General features: G+C 30.9%; 1 long non-coding RNA gene across 1 annotated transcript; it reads right to left on the minus strand.

The window, feature by feature from the left end:
- Positions 1 to 18,401: 18,401 nt before the first annotated feature.
- LOC113785663 (uncharacterized) lies at positions 18,402 to 19,666 on the minus strand. The gene is made up of 3 exons (XR_003471750.2): positions 19,459 to 19,666; positions 19,142 to 19,251; positions 18,402 to 19,051 (listed from the first exon to the last, which is right to left on the minus strand). It is a non-coding gene; the product is annotated as an uncharacterized lncRNA (long non-coding RNA).
- Positions 19,667 to 19,672: the final 6 nt, after the last annotated feature.

A 19,672-nucleotide genomic window follows, 5' to 3' on the forward strand; every position in this document is an offset into this window, starting at 1 on the left:
CTTTCCCTTTAATATACACTACTATAAAAAACATTGCACAAGCTCTTATGATCTCCTTTTTATTTCCAGGATACCATTTTACCATATCATTCTTATCATTATCCTCATACTATATTTTAGATAGAAAAAATATCAGGGTCAATATTAAATAATCAAATTTTGGTAAAAAAAATATATTAAAGAAAACCAATCAATTTTTTTAAATTTTAAGGGCAATTAAACGTATTTTGTTTCAGTAGAAACTAAAACTGTTTGCTAGATAATTTTGTAGAGACTAAAAGTTATATTTTTATTTTATATGGACTAAAATTGAAAGATTAAAATTTTATAGGGATTAAAAATATATTTAACCCTTAAAAAAACGATATTTATTAATTCAAAATTTAAAAACTTTATAAAGAGGGACAACACTCTACCTCCAATTCATTGAAAAAGTATAAAACTATTTGTAAGGCCAAACTTAACTGGTAAATGCTGATGTTGCTAGGATTGATACTATGTCCCGATTTCGAACTCAAAACCTCATAAAAATTTGTTACAAACTACTTCGACCGAGAACAATATAATTCAAAGTAGTTAAAATCGAAAAAAGAATATGAAAATAAACTACAACACACATGTTAATAGTGTAAAATGACAAAATGCTTAGAAATGTGACAAAACCTACAACTACGACAAAATTAAAATTTGCATAATATCCATATTTCTAAAGTTGTAACATTGTCGACATCAAATTCATTGATTGATATTGCATTGAATCAAAGCTAATTTGTCCATTTGAACCAAACAAACACCACAAAAAGATGAAAAACCAAAACACGACATCAATACGAAGAACAAAACAATGTCTCACTAAGACAACAAAATCACAACAAAAAACATGCAAGAAAATCTAAATATGTGTGGAAATTATTTATTTAGATAAAATAGAAGAAAAAACGATCTAAAGAGGTGATTCCATTTTATAAATTGATCCTAAACTACCATTTTTAAGAGATGAAAAGAAAAATGATACTAAAAAGAGACAACTAAATATCTACTAATTTGTCACATTTAATATTATTATTCTAATAGTATCTTTGCATTAACTTTTAAATAATATTGCGAGGAGAATACTATTATGTGAATGCAAGTTTTCTTAGAACAGACTTAATTTTTTTTTTATTTTTGACTAAATGATAGATTTAAAATTATGATTTATGTCAAAACTAAGTTTTAATTAGATTGTTTTGTGTGCCTTTGTTGATTTTTCACTTCTCAATATCAACTAAAGTCCGTGAATAAGAAAAACCATTTTGAAACTTCATTTTATCATGTATAATATTATGTGCATGTTAGAAACATGTTTGAACTTCATGCAATGCATAAAAACCCTTTTCAAGTGATTTTTAACTTCATAAATCGACTTATGTGTTGGTATATCATTTTATAGAGGTCTTGAAATCATTTCAGAGTGTTTGAAACATGTGGATCGATTCACTTGAGGTGTGAATTGCCTTACCAAACCTCCTAGAAGTTGAAAAATCTACTTACATATCATAAATCGATTCATTCAACTCAAGACTGGAATTCTAAGTTATTGAACACTTATGAATAGACCCATACATCTGCGAATCGATTCACATGACTTGTAGAATTCAATTTAAGCAGTGACACATAAGTTATTTATATTATGTTGCATTATCCTTTCATAACTAAACCATATTTATCCTTTCATAACTGATTTGTTTCTTCATTCTAAGTTTAACACTTTTATTTATTCTTCATCATTCATTCATTGAATAAATGAATCCAAATTAAATACTTTTTTGAATCAATTCTTGCGTGATTGAGTTGTTGATAGAAAAACATCAGATGTAGAGTTTTCTTTGTATGGAAAGGTTGTTCCATTGATGAGCGACTATGGTTCAACTAACTACATCGTCTAAAGGCTGGAAAAAAAAATTTATTTTCAGTACTATAGTTTGTGATTTCTCTAGGGTGATTTTGTCTTACAAGTTCGAAAGGGTGTTTTCATCTTGGAAATGTGGGTTTAGATTGTTGTTGAAGTTGTTTTTTTAAATAAAAAGATCTGGTTCGTGAACATTTAGGGAAGAAGAGATTGCTAAATACACATTTGCAATCATATGACGATGGATTTTGTAAATGTTCATGTTATAATAAAGGAATTAACTCTCTTTCATATTGAAGAGGACTGTATGTACTATAAATAGCAAAGATAGATAAAAGAACCAGTATAAATACCGATCTAATATTTCATTTTCTTTATCATTTTACTTTATGTATGTTTTGTTTATATTTATTTTATTCTTGGTGTTTGAAGGAGATTAAAATTATTTTCTCTTTTTGATATAAAACTTACACTTAGAAAAAATCCGTTTTGAATTTATTCATAATTTTTAATGTTATTGTTAAATATATTTTTAATAGGACAATCCTATTAGTTTTTATGAATTTAGGCTGACTTCTTTGGTGGAGTGTGTGTATAAGGTGTTGGCTAAAGTGCTTGCAATTCGGTTTAAATTGGTGATTGTAAGGTTATAGTAGAAATACAACTGACTTTTGTGAAAAATCCTTAGATTTTAGATAGGATCTTGATTGTGAATGAAGTCGTTGATGAAGCAAAACAAAAATAGAAAGAAACCATTTTGTTTAAAGTTGATTTTAAAAAGGCTTATGACTCGGTGGAATGAAGTTATTTGGACACAGTGATGGATAAAATGAACTTCCCAATGCAGTGGAAGAGATGGATTACAAAGTGTTTATCTTCATCAATTGTTTTTGTTCTAGTGAACGGTAGTCCGATAGAGGAGTTTAGATTGAATTGTCGGTTAAGGCAGGGAAAACCTTTGTCTCTGTTTTTATTCTTAATAGCTACCGAAGGATTGAATGCACTGATGAGTTCTTCGGTTAATGTGGGTCTCTTCAAAGGTGTGCGTGCTGGTGAGGACGATGACCTACATATGACTTACCTGTAGTTTGCACATGATACCTTAATTATGGGAGAGAAGAGTTGGACCAATATTCGAGCTATCAAAACCAACATGTTATTATTTGTAGTTGTAGTACTTAATTGCAAAGTAGGTGGATTGCCACTCTTGTATCTAGGTTGGTCTATTGAAGGGAATCTGAGTAGATTGTCTTGTTGGCATCCGGTGATCGAGTGTATTCAGAGTAGACTCAATAGCTAGAAGAGTCACAATCTATCTATGGGAGTCGCTTGGTTCTTCTTAAAGCCGTTTGTTTGCCCTATCAATTTACTTTATTTGTTTCTTTAAAGCTCTGACATGTATCATTTCTCGCATTAAATCTCTTTTTAAATTATTCTTATGGAGAGGTTGCGAGGAGGTGGGGAAAGTACATTTGGTTAAATAGGAGAAAAAATTGTTTATCTCGTGAGAATGGTGGCTTGGGGGTTAAGAGATTGTGGGAGTTTAATAGTGCCTTATTAGGGAAGTGAGCGTGGAGGATGAGGGTTGAACTACATGATTTATGGTTTAAAGTTTTGGACCAAAAATATGATCTGGGTTCTGGGTTAGTTTGGAGTACAAGTAGGTTTTCTTGTTGTAGGCAGGTTCTCATTTTTATTTGTGAAAGTGAGGTGGTTGGCAGGATAATTTATTTTTGCATAACCTTCGTTAAGCTGTGGATAATGGTAGAGACACTTCACTTTGGTGTGACTCGTGGTTGGAAGGGGGCGTCTGTGTGATAGGTTTCATATGTTGTATGGCTTTATGTAGATGAAAATAATTCGACGATAGAGATGTGCAGGAATGGGTGGGGGATTGGAAGGGTTTGGAGGTGGAGGCAAACCTTATTTATGTCAGAGGAAAATCTAGTAGCTGAATATGTTCTATTGTTGGAAAAATTTGTTGTGCAAGAAAACTTGGTGGGCAAGTTGCTTTGACGTCACACGTTGGAGATCAATATTCAATCAAATGAGCATATCATCATTTGGTTACAGATGAAAGCAATCCTGATATCCCATCATGTGAGCTCTCTTGGAACAAATTGGTTTATCTCAAAGTGGCTTTATTTTCATGGCTAATAGCTTTTCTACGAAGGATAGTCTAGTAAGACAATGTGTTTTAAATAGCACTGACATGTTATGTACAAGAGGTTGCGAGAAGGAGGAAACTATGCATCATTTACTTTTCTAGTGTCAATTTTTTGCAAAGTTGTGGTGTTTTGTCTTGTGTTGGTTGGGAGTCCAAGGTGCTATGCATAATTGTGCTACCCCTCATGCACAACAAATACAAGGTCTATTTTTTTCTACCAAGAAATCAAGGCAGCAAGTGCAAGTTATGTGGTTGGCGTGTGTGTGGACTATTTGGAAAGAACGAAACTAGCGAGTTTTTAAACAGAAGGAATGCAATGTGGCCCAATTGGTGGATCACACTAAGGTACTATGTTTGTTGTGGCTTAAAGTTAAGTCTTCAGGTTTTTCTTTCGATGTTAGTCATTGGTGGAACAACTTAATTGTATGCTTAAATTTGATTGATCCTAGCCGTTAGTTATGAATTAAGTGTTTGGTTGTTTAGTCGTTTAGTAGAGTTCTTATCTTGTATCTCTATCTTTGTAGATTATTCTATTGTTATTTTTGATACGCCTTCTGCTTTGAATAATGGTTTTTTATTTTATAATTTTATTTGATTTCTTAAAAAAAGGACCTTAATAATTATGAATAATTAGATACTAACTCGCGAGTTACGCGGTAGAATTTAATATATTACTTGTTGGATTTTGATCCTTTGATTCCTAATTTTGACATAATTCACAATTCAACAATATTCATACTTAATATGATAAATCTAATATTTCAATTGAGCAAAATTTCAGGAACACCAATTCAATCCTACACACTTGGATCAAATAGCTTGGAACACAAGAAATCAACAAAAGTTGAATTCTGAATATGTAAATCGATTGGGAAATCGATTTCATAACAAGGGTGTAAGGAAATCTTAAGTGTTTGTGAATGTGCAATCGATTAGGCAATCGATTAGCTTAATTAAAATGAAAAACTGCACAAGTCAGTAGCCTCTGATTTGGAGAAAATCGATTGGTAAATCGATTGAACATTTCACAAATCAAACCTGATGGTAACACATCGATTGGTACATCGATTGGATGAGTCACAGTGGCAATCCAGTGCTGAGGAAATCGATTGGCAAATCGATTGACAAAGTATCATTTGAAAAATAACCTCACCTGTGACAAATACAATCGATTGGACAATCAATTGTTAACACTTTAATTTTGATTAAGTTTGGTTGCAATCGATTGGCAAATCGATTGAATTAAACACCAGGTAAAAACTTTTCAGGAACATGACACCACATCGATTGACAAGTCGATTGATATCAAATAGCTGAGCCACTGTTTTGAAACCAATCGATTGGCAAATCGATTGAATTAAACACCAGGTAAAAACTTTTCAGGAACATGACACCACATCGATTGACAAGTCGATTGATATCAAATAGCTGAGCCACTGTTTTGAAACCAATCGATTGGCAAATCGATTGAATTAAACTTGTTGAAAACACAGTGAACTCTGAAGTTTGGCAAATCGACTGAGTAATCGATTGAAAATAGTTTTATCAAAACAGATTCCCAGCAATCGATTAGGAAATCGATTTCGACAGGTCTGGACATGTTCTGCTGAAAAGTGTTGTTTTAATGAATCGATTGGTAAATCGATTAGCTTGTATAGTTTCAAGATTAAAGAAAACCAAGATCGCGATAATCGATTGGCAAATCGATTTAGCTCATTTTATAACTTTACAAAATCGATTGGGAAATCGATTTCGTAGTTGGTTTTTCAGAAACTATATAAGATGTCTTTCAATCTTTATTCTCATAACTTTGATCATAACTTTTACATAACTTTGATCATAACTTTTACATAACTTTTTTCATAACTTTCATAATTTCTCTTATGCTCTCAAAAACGGTTCATGGCAACAAACTAACAACTTCATAATTGTGATTACAGATCTCAATACAGTTTGTTGACAATCTAAGAGAAATGATAATGTGCTCAAGAACAATCCATGAATATCCAGATTTGTGAAGAGCAACATTTATAAAGATTGAAGACCCTTTTGTTTTACGCCTTTTATTCTTTCTGTAATAAATCTTTGAACCAATACGAACGTAGAAAATCCAGCTAGAAACTGGTGGTTACTTTCTTGGGTGAAGAGTATTCAACAAGGAAGAGTCGCACTGTGATTCTGTGATAGGTTGACGAGTATCTACAAGGATCAGAGGGTATTCAATAGGAAATGGATCATTAAGATAGATAGGTTTCAGGGAGGAAACTGGACAATCTGTAATTGATTCTTTCTATTGAAGGAGAAGAAAATCTGAAATCCGATTGGATTTTCAGGACTGGACGTAGGTTGTTGTTGACAACCGAACCAGGATAAATCTCTGTGTTTTCTTCTCTAACTCTCTCTCTTTAATTTTCTATATTGCTAACTTTGCATGCCTCAAAATTTAAATTCCGCTGTGCACTTGATACTGATTAATTTGGTAAAGAAAACTGATATATTTTCTGTTATTTCGAGGTCAAGATACCAACATTACTGAGTATAAAATAACAATAATATGAAATTTAAATAGTAATGTTAATTTTGTTTTAAAGTAAAATATATTTAAGTGTTTACGTACTTAAAGGTAAATATATTTTTGAATAATTATTTATAAGTTAGGTTTACTTTAGTTCAAAAAAAAAAAAAAGTAAAACATTATTGACTAATACTATTCATACAAAATATATTTAAATATGGAATTGATTTATTCAAGCTATTTGATTTCATTGAAGTGGTTCTTCTAATAATATATTTTTTAAATAGTTATGTATTTCTTTATTGTTAAAGTTATACATTTAGCTATAATATTTTTTCATTTTATATAATTTATATTAGTTTTGAAACATTATATTTATAAATTTATGTATTTTTTCACGTTTTCAATTTTATATGTTCATCCTAAATCTGTTACTCTCACTATCGGTCTAAGCATGCACTAAATAATATTGTGTGTTTTATGATATATTATAATATTCATTCGTGAGTGATAGTTTGTTAAATTCAAAATATTGAAACAATTCATTCGTGTGTGTCGGAATTTTTCAAATAATTATTTGACACGGTCAAGAAACTTCAAAAGTGGTTGAAAAACAATTATAGACAAGAAAAATTTGTGAATCTTTAAGACATAGATTTTGAATAATTATATATAAGCTATGTTTGCTTTAGTACAAAATAAAAAGTAAAACACTGTTGACTAATACAATTCATGCAAAATATATTTAAATGTGGAATTGGTTTATTCAAACTTTTTAATTTCATTGAAGTGATTCTTCTAATAATATATTTGTTAAATAGTTATGTATTTCTTTATTGTTAAAGTTATACATTTAGCTATAATATTTTTTTATTTTATATAATTTATATTAGTTTTAAAACATTATATTTATAAATTTATATACTTTTTCACGTTCAATTTTATAAGTTCATCTTAAGTATGTCAATCTCACTGTCGATCTAAGCATGCACTAAATAATATTGTTTGCTTTGTGATATATTATAATATTCATTAGTGAGTGATAATTTGTTAAATGCAAAATATTGAAACAATTCGTTTGTGTATGGTTTGGAATTGTTCAAATAATTATTTGACACGGTTAAAAAACTTCAAGAGTGGTTGAAAAAAATTATAGGTAAGAAAAGTTTGTGAATGTTTAAGACAGAGAAAGTTTCGAGTCAATAATGAAATAGTTAAAAGTTCTTCATTTTCAAAAATTTAATATTATTCATTTTTTGTTGTTGTTTCATTTATGCTTTGTGATTTTTTAATTATATAAAAAAAAATGTTATGAGAGACACATTCAACATAGGGAAAAAAAAACTCATTTCCTATCCAATAATATTGATATATGATATTGAACAATAATTGACAATAGAAAAATAATATTATTGAAGTATACGTGAACTAATAGTGTGTCACACATAATATGACATAGATCTTGATGTGTGTATGTAGTCGAACTTGCATTGTGATGATTTGAAGATATTAGATGGTTTGTAATTTTTTGTCTGAGTTATTGAAATGAAAGTTTTGATAAGTAATTAGAGCTTTTTAAGTGTATTGATGAGTCATTGAGTGATAAGTTAAAGCTGAAATTATATAATGTATGAAATAATTGTACTTGAGCAAGTGAAAATGTTTGCATTATATATTGAAGAAACAAAATATAATGGAATAGAATATGAATTTGGAATGTGTCACATCAAAATCTTGGTGAGTTGACAAATATTGGAGAATCTAACATAAATGAATTTTTTTGGAAGGTTCTATTTTAATTATTAGGCATAATTGCAGTTTTGGTCCCCCTATTTTAGCTGAATCACGAAAGTAGTCCCCATATTTTATTTCTCCCTAGTTTTGGTCATTCAAATAGAATTTTGGTCCAAAACATGACGAAATGTCATTTTTCTCCCCCGTTATGATCATAGATTTCATGTACAATTGTTACCCCACGAGATCTTGAGATATGATGTAACTTAAATAAACGCAAAAACATGAAATTTAAGTTTTGGACCAAATTTCTTTTTGGGACCAAAATTGGAGAAAAATAAAATAGGAGAACTACTTTTGCGATTCAACTAATATAAGGAGACCAAAACTGCAATTAAAGCTAATTATTATAATAGATAATAGATAAATAATAAATATGTTTGAATTGAATTTTTTATTTAGTTAACGTTTTCCATCTTGTAGGTCGATATTACAAATGACAAAAGAGAAATATTATTAACATACTCTTTAATTAACATACATCTCTTAACATATTCTTTTTGATTGGTTGAAATTCATACATAATCCACTGAATTTATGTGAATCCAACATAATTTAGTGTATCTCATATAAGAATCAATCAATAAATTAAAAAATATATCTTAAAAATTGTGTTATTAACATTTTTATTGATAGAAATAGAAGCCAAGCAAACATGATACACCTAAGATAAACGTCAACCTCACAATCCTTTCCTCAAAAAATCCATCGAAGGAATCAATCGCTCATCCCCCTCCACTCTCTTTCTCTCATTTTCCAAATAAGAATTTTCCTTTTTGCAAGTTGAAACTAACATCCAAATTCCAAACCACACATCACATTATTAAAAATCCCACCTCAAAATAGACACGTACCTTTGTCACATACCATAGAAAATAAACTAGCCTTACGCAATCTTGTCTTGTGGAGGGTGACGTGTAAACTGATTTCCCACTCATTCCTTTCCTTAACTCACACACAGCAATACCACTCTCCAAGTCTACTTCCCACAAAAAAGTTTGAGATAGATAAACCATACACATAGCACACAGAAAACACAGCAACAACAATTAATTATTTGACAGTTCTATCCATATTTAAAAGTTACTCAAAATATTAACGAAAATCGATAATATTATTTAAAAGAATTAGTTAACATACTCTCCAATTTTATATTTGAAATAATGATTTATTAATGTTGATTCAACGAGTTCAATTTTAAAAAAAATATTTATTTTATTTTATTTTTACATCAATCGAATTATTGTCTCATCATAAAATACATGATGACCGTTCCGATAAATGTCACAAATTTCTATTAGAATTTCAAACAACTTTTAAGTATTAATCTATCATAGACCACATATAAAAGGAGTTAATCGTATCATTCATATTAATTATTATATCGATTTAATTTATATACACTTTCAATGTAATTTGTTTTTACATTATCAATGAACTACAATTGTCATATGAATAAAAATATTTATCTTTTATCTTAATTACCTTTAAAGTCACGCTGATGAATGATTGTGATCTGTTGATATCATAGTTCTTTTTCCAATGACAATAGACGACAATTAACTTTTTTATATATATATAAGTTTCTCCAATTATAATATGGTCATATTTTGCATGAAAGAGGGCAACACAAGTTCAATGGCTAACCAATACTCTTCTGAATCTCATCATGACCACCAAATTGATCAAGAATTGAAGAAACCAAACCAAGACAAAGACAACAACAATGTAAAGGAACAAGAACATGAACAAAATGACACAAATACAAAAGAAATTGTTGAGGCAGAGGATATAAGTGGAAGAGAGAGGTTGAAAAGGCATAGAGTTGAAATGGGTGGAAGAGTATGGATTCCAGATATATGGGGACAAGAGGAGTTTTTGAAAGATTGGATAGATTGTACAGTGTTTGATCCTCCTTTACTTCCTGCCAATAAAATTCTCACGGCTAGAACAGCTTTGGTTGAAGAAGGTAGAAGGTTCCATTATAGGTGTTGAATTTTTTATAAATTCTCTTTTTTTTAGCTTAGTGAGTTATCATCATTTATTATATGTATTGATTGTGGATGGTTAGTTTATGCATCGTAATCTTTGTCTAATTAAAACTGTTTTATGATGTTAAGCGAAATCTGGAACTTTTATTATATGATGATTGTAGTTAGTTACACTTCTTCCAGTTCCTTTTTTTTTTGTCTTGTTTTAATTCATTGTGAGTAACTTCATCTTATTTAGGTGATGTTATATGAAAAATGTTATTTTTACATCTCATATACCTAAATAATACTTTGTAAGAGAGTGAAATAGAGACTTTAAGAAAGGTCAAATTGTGTATACAAATCGTTCCACCAATTATAGTTGCAAAATACATAGATATGGGTAACTAAATGAGATTGATTATCAAATTAATTTGCACTAGCAAGGCTTGAACCCTTAGTCGTATCCGGTTTAAGATCTGTCTTTTTACTTATAAACTAAACCATTGGAGTAATATGTTTTTAATTTTAACTAAATATAAGTTTGTGTCAGTTCAACAAAAGTAAGAAGAGATAGACTTTCATCAAAGAGAGAGAAGAAACAATAGAGATGTATTTGTTTCAAAAGAGAATTGAAGAGATCAGATAAATAATTTTTAATAGTTTTGTGTTAGGTTCAAGTAAAGAAAAAATATTTTAAATGGTTTTTTTAATTATTTTGTAACTCTCCGCTTAAAATTCTCTAAAATAAAATAAGAACAAACACTTTAAAAGAAGATTTTGTTTTTCTTCCTCCTAAAATTGAACCAAATACTTTTTATCTAAAATATTCTCTTCCCTCCATCTATCTCCAATTAAATACACCACAGAGCTACTCACATTGCTTGATGTTAATTAAATATATTGTAATAGTTTAGGGTGAGATAAAAGTTTGTTTTTCATTCAATATAAAAGGAAAAGTTGTTACATAAAAATGTTGATAATCTCTTAAAAACTATAATGGAATACAAAGTTAGAAGAAAAAAATATAATAGAAAACAAAGTGATTTTTTAATTGTTTGGTTGAAGAGAAAGTTAAAAGAAAGAAAATTAAAAACTTTCATTTTTTTTATTTAATTATATAGAAAATGAGATATTAAAAGTGATATACTTTTAAAATAATAAAAATAACTCAAAGTATATGACAAAAATAAAGTAGGGGTTAAATTGGAAGAAAAATATTAATTTCTTTTTAAAATGGAGAGAAAGAATCTTTGTAGGATTCACTATATTTTTTCTCCATCTTCTCTCACTTTTAATGGATATTAAACAATAAATATAATTTTGAAATTTGTATTTTCTTTCGTTTGTGTCATTTTTACTTTCCCTTCCCCTATTCCAAACACACGGTAACAGTTGATAAGACATGAAAAACAAATATGATTTGTTAAGGTATATGCATAAGATAACGAAAATTATTGCACCATGAATATGGTTAGCATAGGAGCCCTGAGATATTTTCTAAACAACTTATATTGTCGTATTTAAATAATTTTAAATAAAAATTACTCGATCAGATTGTAACTTTAATTAATTAATTCAATTATCTTTTATAAATAGACAAGATAAAATATTTTATTATATTATAGTATAATATTCTTTTCATACTGCAGCTTAAATTAGATATTTAACATTTTTTTTATCTACTAAATTGACAAATGTCGATAGTGTTGAGTTAGATGTCTTGTTGCTGGTTTAAATCTGGAACTGACAGTTGTGTGAGTTAATTATGATAAGATTTATCATTTCTTCTCGAACAAAAAAAAAAAAAAAAAAAACCGAAGCCAATTTTAAGACATTCTAAAAGACAAGTCCTAAAAAAAAAGGAAAACACTTACTCACCATTATTATTCATATAGAGACAAATTTGTTAACTATTTTAATGAAAAATCCATTTGAATGACACAATAACTCATATATCTATATATATATATATATAAGTATCAAGTGAAAATGATAAATATAGCATTCAATCATACATGGATAGTATGATCATGATTAAGAGTTATTTAAGTGACACATAATCACTTAACAAAATTACATGACTTTTTTTCTTTCTAATCTTAACCATATCCATGTATGTTTATGTAGTCAAGGCTTATTGTTAAACTCGTAATTTTACTCTTCCCCCTTCACCCTTTCATGTGTACCCATTCACTCTTTCATATTCATCAACTCACCATTGTTGTACGCTCGACTCCGATCACCATGATTGCGTGATAGTGACACCCTCAGGTAGACAATGGCCGCGTTTGTTTCAAATTTTTTCATGAATTTTTTTTAAAATAAAAAATTATTTTTTATTATTTGAATGGTGTTTGTTTCAGATTTTTGAAAACTCATTTTGTTAAAAAAATCAGTTTTTGCCTAAAGATGAAAAGCTAAAAGCTTATCACATTTGCCTCATGCGACAGATGAAAGAGAAATATGACACAACATAGAAAAATACAAAACTTAACACACCCACCAAGAGAGAAAATGATGTATGCCTTACCCTTTTTAGAAAATCTAAAATTCCGCTCCATCAATTTTTATTAGGGTTTTCTCCATCAGTTCATTAGTTGTGTTTTCTCCTTCATGTATTCAAAGCCGTTTTTCTCATTCCATGCAACTCTGATCTAGATTTTCATCAAGTAAGTTTTCTTCTCCTTTTCTATTTCTTCACGCCTTTTTTGTTGTTTCTATGCATTTTATTTGAATCATTTTATCTTTACATTGTTCATATGTTGACACAATTTTTTGTTGTTGCTTTTGTGTGTTTATTTATTGATTCTTTATAAGTACTTAATGTAATTAATCAATTTTGAAATATGCCTAAGAAATAGATTAAACTAATAAATTTTGAAGTGCTCAATTTAAAATATTTCAATTGTTCTGTAAATTTCTACTAGTACTAACGCGTAGTTAGTGACTATGGATAATTAACCTATAACAACATGTTCATCATTACGAGTTGGAAATTTGATTAATTGTACGTTACTTGGTGAATCATTTCAAACATGTGATTAATCTTTCAATTTACTTAAATATTAGTTAGAATGACAACTAAAAAATATGCAAAAAGTTGAGAGTAATGGAAAAATTATTGCAAGATGAGATGACTGTAAAACCAAATCGTTTTTAAAAATTTTCATTGAAGAAATAGAGACATGATAGAGAAATTAATGTATTTAGAAAAGTCATGTTTTTTATGGTAATTTTGTAGTTTAAAAAATCAATTTTATAAAATTGTATACAATTTTATTATAGTAAATAAATGGAAATTAAAAAAATTATTTTTAAACAAATCTTGAAACATAGAATTAGTAATACATGGCCAAACAAAGGACACAAAAATTTCAGGAAGCCCAATGGTTATAAGTGTATCTTTCATAAATTATCATCTGAGTCGATCATAAGCTTTCTCTAGGTCAATTTTATTTGTCATCCAACTTTTAGATCCACACTTGTTCGTCGTGCAGTAGAGCACTTCTTGCACAACAATGACATTATCTCGAGTATGCCAACAAGGAACAACAATGCTATGATAAGGACCCACCAAAGATTCAATAACAAAACGTAGTAGTCGGGCCAAAAATTTGGTCACAGTCTTGTAGTGACGTTGCACAAACTGATGGGCCAAAAGTTTTTCATATTCACCACTAGTTCCACTTTCGGAATAAGAGTTATTAACGCATTTTTAACCGCAACCACTTGAGTATGATCTTCAAAAATCTCTTTGACCATTTGCACAAAGGACTCTCCAACAATAACCCATTGTGTTTGGTAAAATATAGCTTGTAACACGTCATTACCAATGGCTTTAAAGGCGCCTATACTATGCAACGTTTGAGATATTTCTTTCCTAGTAACTTGCCTTTCTAGATTAGCAAGCTCATCATTGCTCAAACTAGGAAAACTTTGAGAAAGGATGAAGTCTTCACTTTGTCCATCTATTGTGAAAAACTCTTTATAATAATTTGTAGCTTAGGAATCAAGAAGAGGTGCATCACTCACCCAATTACTTGAATAATTTTGCATAATAGAAAATGAGTTTTTCTTTCTACGAACTCGTTGTGACTCCATAGAAATAACTTGTTTTTCTATCTCCATGAGCCAACCACTTGGCACGAGACTTATGAAACTAGATAATTTCCTTTTGATGGAGAATTTTCTCATACTTCTTCCATATGCATTGTTGCTTCTGAAAAAAAAACTTTTTATAGGAGTAGTTCATTTTATTACTAATTTGTTCCAACTAACGAAGAAGTGAATGTTTTCATTTAAAGATATTTCCAAACACATTCTTGTTCTAGACTTCCAAATCTTGCTTGAAAGAAGGTAGTTAATGAGAGAATTTTCTATGAGGGTTCCCAGTTTGCATCATGAATCTAGAGAAATCTTCATGAACAATCCATGAAACTAAGAAGATAAAGGGTCTTCTACACATGTTGAGGGACTGCAACCGATCTAAACATGCCAAAATAACTCTATGATCAGATTTGTAGCGAGGCTGATAGAAAAGAGTTCCCTTACGAAAAGCTAGATGTCATTGCATATTAATTAGCATTCTATCTAACCTCTCCTGCAAGTGCCCTCTACTCCAAGTAAAATAATCACCTTGGAAGCCAATATTGATCAAATCACAAACATGCACCATCTCCCTGAAGGCATTAATGCTTCTATAAGGTGGGGAGCCAATTCCCCCAAGACTCTCATGTTCGACAAAATCTCATTGAAATCACTCATAACCGTCCACAAACGGTCAATATCCACTGCTAATGCTTCTAAATTGTTCCACAACTCACTCATTTTTCTAAAATAAAGACTAGCATAAACAAAAGTAAAGAGCTAAGGTCAATGATTCTTCCAAGACACTCTAAGATGATCACGTTGTTTAGAGTAATTAAGAATTTCCACCTTTTAAGGGTCATTCTACATACATCAAACACCACTAGATTGACCTTCAACGTCAACAATAAAAGAATTTGTAAATCTAGAGAAATTAACAATATTTTTTGCTCCTTCCCTACTTGAATGCATCTCCACAATACAAACATGATTTGTGTTATATTCCTTTTGAAGATCTTTCATAAGACCTGAAAATCCTCTACCTAACGTGCCTATATTATTCCACCCAATAAATTCATTTAGAAATGTCAGAGATTTTTGACTTACCAAGCTCTAATTCACCATGCTTCTTACTAGCATTAGAGTCATTATAAGTGCCATGAGTATCTAGGCTCTTAAACTCAAAGCCATCCTTAAATTCCACAAGAGGTGAAACATCATGATAAGAATTTACTTGAGAATCTCACAAAGTGTAGACTCTCCTTGGACCTTTCCTAGTTCTTTCATTTGAGCTAACATAGCATTAAAAGCCCACTCCTTAGGAGAATTATTGTTCTATTTTGGTTTAACCTCATGCTCATTCTCAATTTTTGACCCAATCAATGAACCCACAATCCCTTGGACCAGTTTCACAAACATATGCGAAGTTTAACTAGCTTTACTAGATCCACTACGTGTTGTTTGCTTGATATTGTTGAGTCTTAGCCTAGTTTGTTTGTTCTTCCCACCCTCTTTATTTAGAACTCTAGCTAATGTAGGCTTAATTTTCTTATTTGTTGGCCTAACACATGATTCTTTTGATTGGTCTTGCATGGGATTATCATTGGTACCCCTTGCTCTCATTGTTTTTACCACATGCTTGAATAGTAATTGGTTCCACACAAGGACCCTATTGACGTAAACCTTATTTTTGCTCATTACTGTTCACCTATGTGACATATTAAGTGTCATAATATTAACCTGATTTTGGTTTCTAATACTTCCATTATCCTTCTATTTTACCAACATCCAAGGACCAAAGGTTGAGGACTCATCACCATTAAGAGCAAAACCTCCCCTTTTAATGCCAATGTTCCCCCTATACAATGGTCTATTGATTTTCCTCCATTGTCAAAGTTTTCATTTTTGGACCCAAATGCAATCTAGAAATTTCATTATCAACCATACTCAACTCTTCAACCCTAGCAGTCATAACTGGCTTAACCGCCCAATCAGTTCCACAGGTCTCTATAGTATTATCCTCCATGTTACTCTAATCACAAAACTGTGTTTGAACTGTAGTTTCAGAGTTTGAAGGAGCACTCGTAATATTGAAACAATTGCTAACTTTGTGTCCATATTTCCCACATCCAAAGCACACATCATGCAATCCCTCGTACTTGATATTTAACACCAACCCAATGGCTTTCATAATGACTTTTGGGATAAACTTCCTTTCCAAATCAATTTCGACGCAAATGCGAGCAAAACAATATTGTGAATGAACATAAGTAAAATGATCAACCTTGATCATAGTGTTGGAACCAGGTTGAATTTCCACTTATAGTTTTTATGTTAACAAAACTATTTTACGATAACAATAAATTTGTATTAATGATTTCATTCAGTATACAAATATTGGAAAAAGAAAATCAGAGGAAGGTACCAAAGGAAGTGATCGGAGGAAAGTCACTAGAGAAAGTCACCATAGGAAGTGACTAGAGGATGAGATCAGAGGAATACAAAGTATATATGTGTTCCCTCTGAACATATGCCTTTGAAAGTAACGTGCCTTTGAAGGTTACAAAGATTGCCTCTGATGGTTGGGTCTGAAGTCTGGGTTTGATGTTTGGGTCTGAAGTCTGCCTTTGAATAATGATTATGAAACTGAGTCTGAAGACTGCCACTGAAGACTGAATTGGAAGCATGACTCTAAAGCCCTTGCATATCTCTTATGTGCACCAACACAACATGAATATGAAAAGTTCATATCAAGGTATAACTAACTTTAAAGAGATTGTTCAAATAATAGATTCCAAGCTCACAATCCACTAATAAAAATAGTGCAACACATTCCAAATGTTGCCTCTAATATGCAACCTCTAATGTTGCACGTACTTTGAAGTTTCAACAAGATGATTTGCCCAATGCCACTAATTCTAAGTCATGTAACTCCGTCTGTGACTATCATTATTCAAGAAACACAACCTCTCACTACAACAAGAAAGTCCATGGCTGAAATTGAAAGAATTTAATATGAAAAGAAGACAGCCAAATCAAAAACTTGTCAAGATACAAGAATAATTCGAATCCACTCATACTCAAATCAAGCAAGAGTGTGAAAGAAGATTTGTGTATTAGATTGACTTGTAGGTTATTTTGAGAAGATTGACTTGTAGTGTCTGTTGCTGTGTAATTCAAGTTTTGAATTAGTGAATTTAATCCTTCCAAGTGAGGGGATTGAACATAGCTACCAAGTTGATGATGAACCAAATCTTGTCCCACTTTAATTCTACAATTTTTGTTTTACTTCTGCTTCTGATCACTTAACCTAATTGCTATTACTTTTATTCTAAGTAAGTCACCAAACCCAAACTAGTTTGAAATAAATTAGTAAAAAAAATCGAACTTAGACAAACACACTTCAACCCCCTTTCTCGTGTTTGTACCTTCACATAGTCACTACAAGAAAAACGGTTATTACCTACGACAAATTTTATCTTTACCCACGGACTGTCCATAGGTAACGTAAAATTACGCACGGATTACCCACGGACACGAGTTCCTAGCTAAATCGCTCGTAGAAAAATATTTACCGACGGACAAGCCGTGGGACACACTTACTTAAGTATTGTCCGTGGGTAATATGACCCACTGAGTCTCCGTGGGTAACGTTACTCATAGATTTGTCGTAGATAAAATAGTAGATACTTATCAACGGAAAAGTCGTAAGTTACATTACTCACGGACCATCCGTGACAAAGTCTACTATTTTATATTTGATATTGATAATTTTATCCATGAATTTTCTGTGGGTAATGAAAAAATAATTTTAATTCTATTTTTGTTTTTTTACAGTTTCCTGTATTTTTTAATATATATTTAAAATTAATTGTAAGCATATTAAACATCATTGTCAAAACAAAGTGAAATATTATGTAAATAGTGTTTTCAAAATACACATTATGACTTCCATAAGTCTCAAAATAAGGACAATTTACACTACCATGATTCCCAAAATAAGCACATTGTTACTGCCATAAGTTTCAAAATACACATAATGACACTATCGTAGAAATATATATAGATAATGCCTACAAGTCTAAACAAAATAAGTAGTCATAACTACTATACAAAACTGAAACTGAAACCAATATTACTCCTCGCCGTCATCATCGTTAGACTCATCCTCGTCATAATCTGGATGACGACGACGACAGGATGACTCAGCCTGTATGGAAGCAACACTTTTTGCCAATGTTGCTAGCTACATCTGTAGTTATGTAGTGTGTTGCTCTGTTTATTGAACTTCCTCTTGTCGACGTTGCTCAACTTTCCTTAGCTCCTATCGCGCCTCTCGTGCCTCGTGTTCTGCCGCTTTTGCTCGCTCCTCAAATGCTGCTATCTGTGCAGCTATCTCGTTAGTTTGTTGAGACAAGAAATTGGCGCAACCTCTAGATGGACGAGAATCTGGAACTAGACTTGCGACACCTGGTCTATAAAGCGAGGATCTATCTCCAGCACCATAGATCCTCCCTTTATTCTTCCCCCATGTCTAAGCGAGCTTCCACATTAACCACTTGGCTACAACTACTAGATGCTTCCCCACCTTTAGAGGCTTGTTGCAACTTACCTTGAAATGTTTCCTACTCAAATAGAAAATCATGCAACATAGTCAAATTACTTTTACAAGAAATACAAATGAAAGAACTAATAAATGATTTAATATTTCTTACATATGTTTTTTTTTTTTGCTCTTTCATCAACCCAAGAGTTGTCCTTCTTCTTTATTGTGAGTTTTTAAAAAGACCTCATCCAATGTGGGGTCTCTACCTAACTCTTCAGCCTTACAAAAAATAAACAACAACAGAATCGTGAACAAAATGAGAGTCAAATTTCGCCAGAAAAGAAAAACAACAAAATATTTTAGCAAAATAACTCTGCATTTTGAAACAGCAATACAACAAAACAATAAAAATAGCAAATAGTAGACATGTCCTGGAGTCAAACATTAAATGGTTATACAGTGAAGACTTTGACATAGAAAGCGTACCATTCAGATGGTATGTTCAGCAATGGATATAGATCCACCTGTATGGACAACTCCTCCTTTAGAAGAAGCACAATTTTTCTTAGCTCGATTTGATATCTCCTTATACGACGGATCCATCCATATCTTCTCAAGATCATTCCAAACACTTTCTCCCATCCAAGTTGGACACTTACGCTTCTTTCTCGCTTGCATCAACATATCAGAAAGACGCATT

The sequence above is a fragment of the Cicer arietinum genome, chromosome 4 (genome assembly GCF_000331145.2).
Source record: "Cicer arietinum cultivar CDC Frontier isolate Library 1 chromosome 4, Cicar.CDCFrontier_v2.0, whole genome shotgun sequence".
NCBI lineage: Eukaryota > Viridiplantae > Streptophyta > Magnoliopsida > Fabales > Fabaceae > Cicer > Cicer arietinum.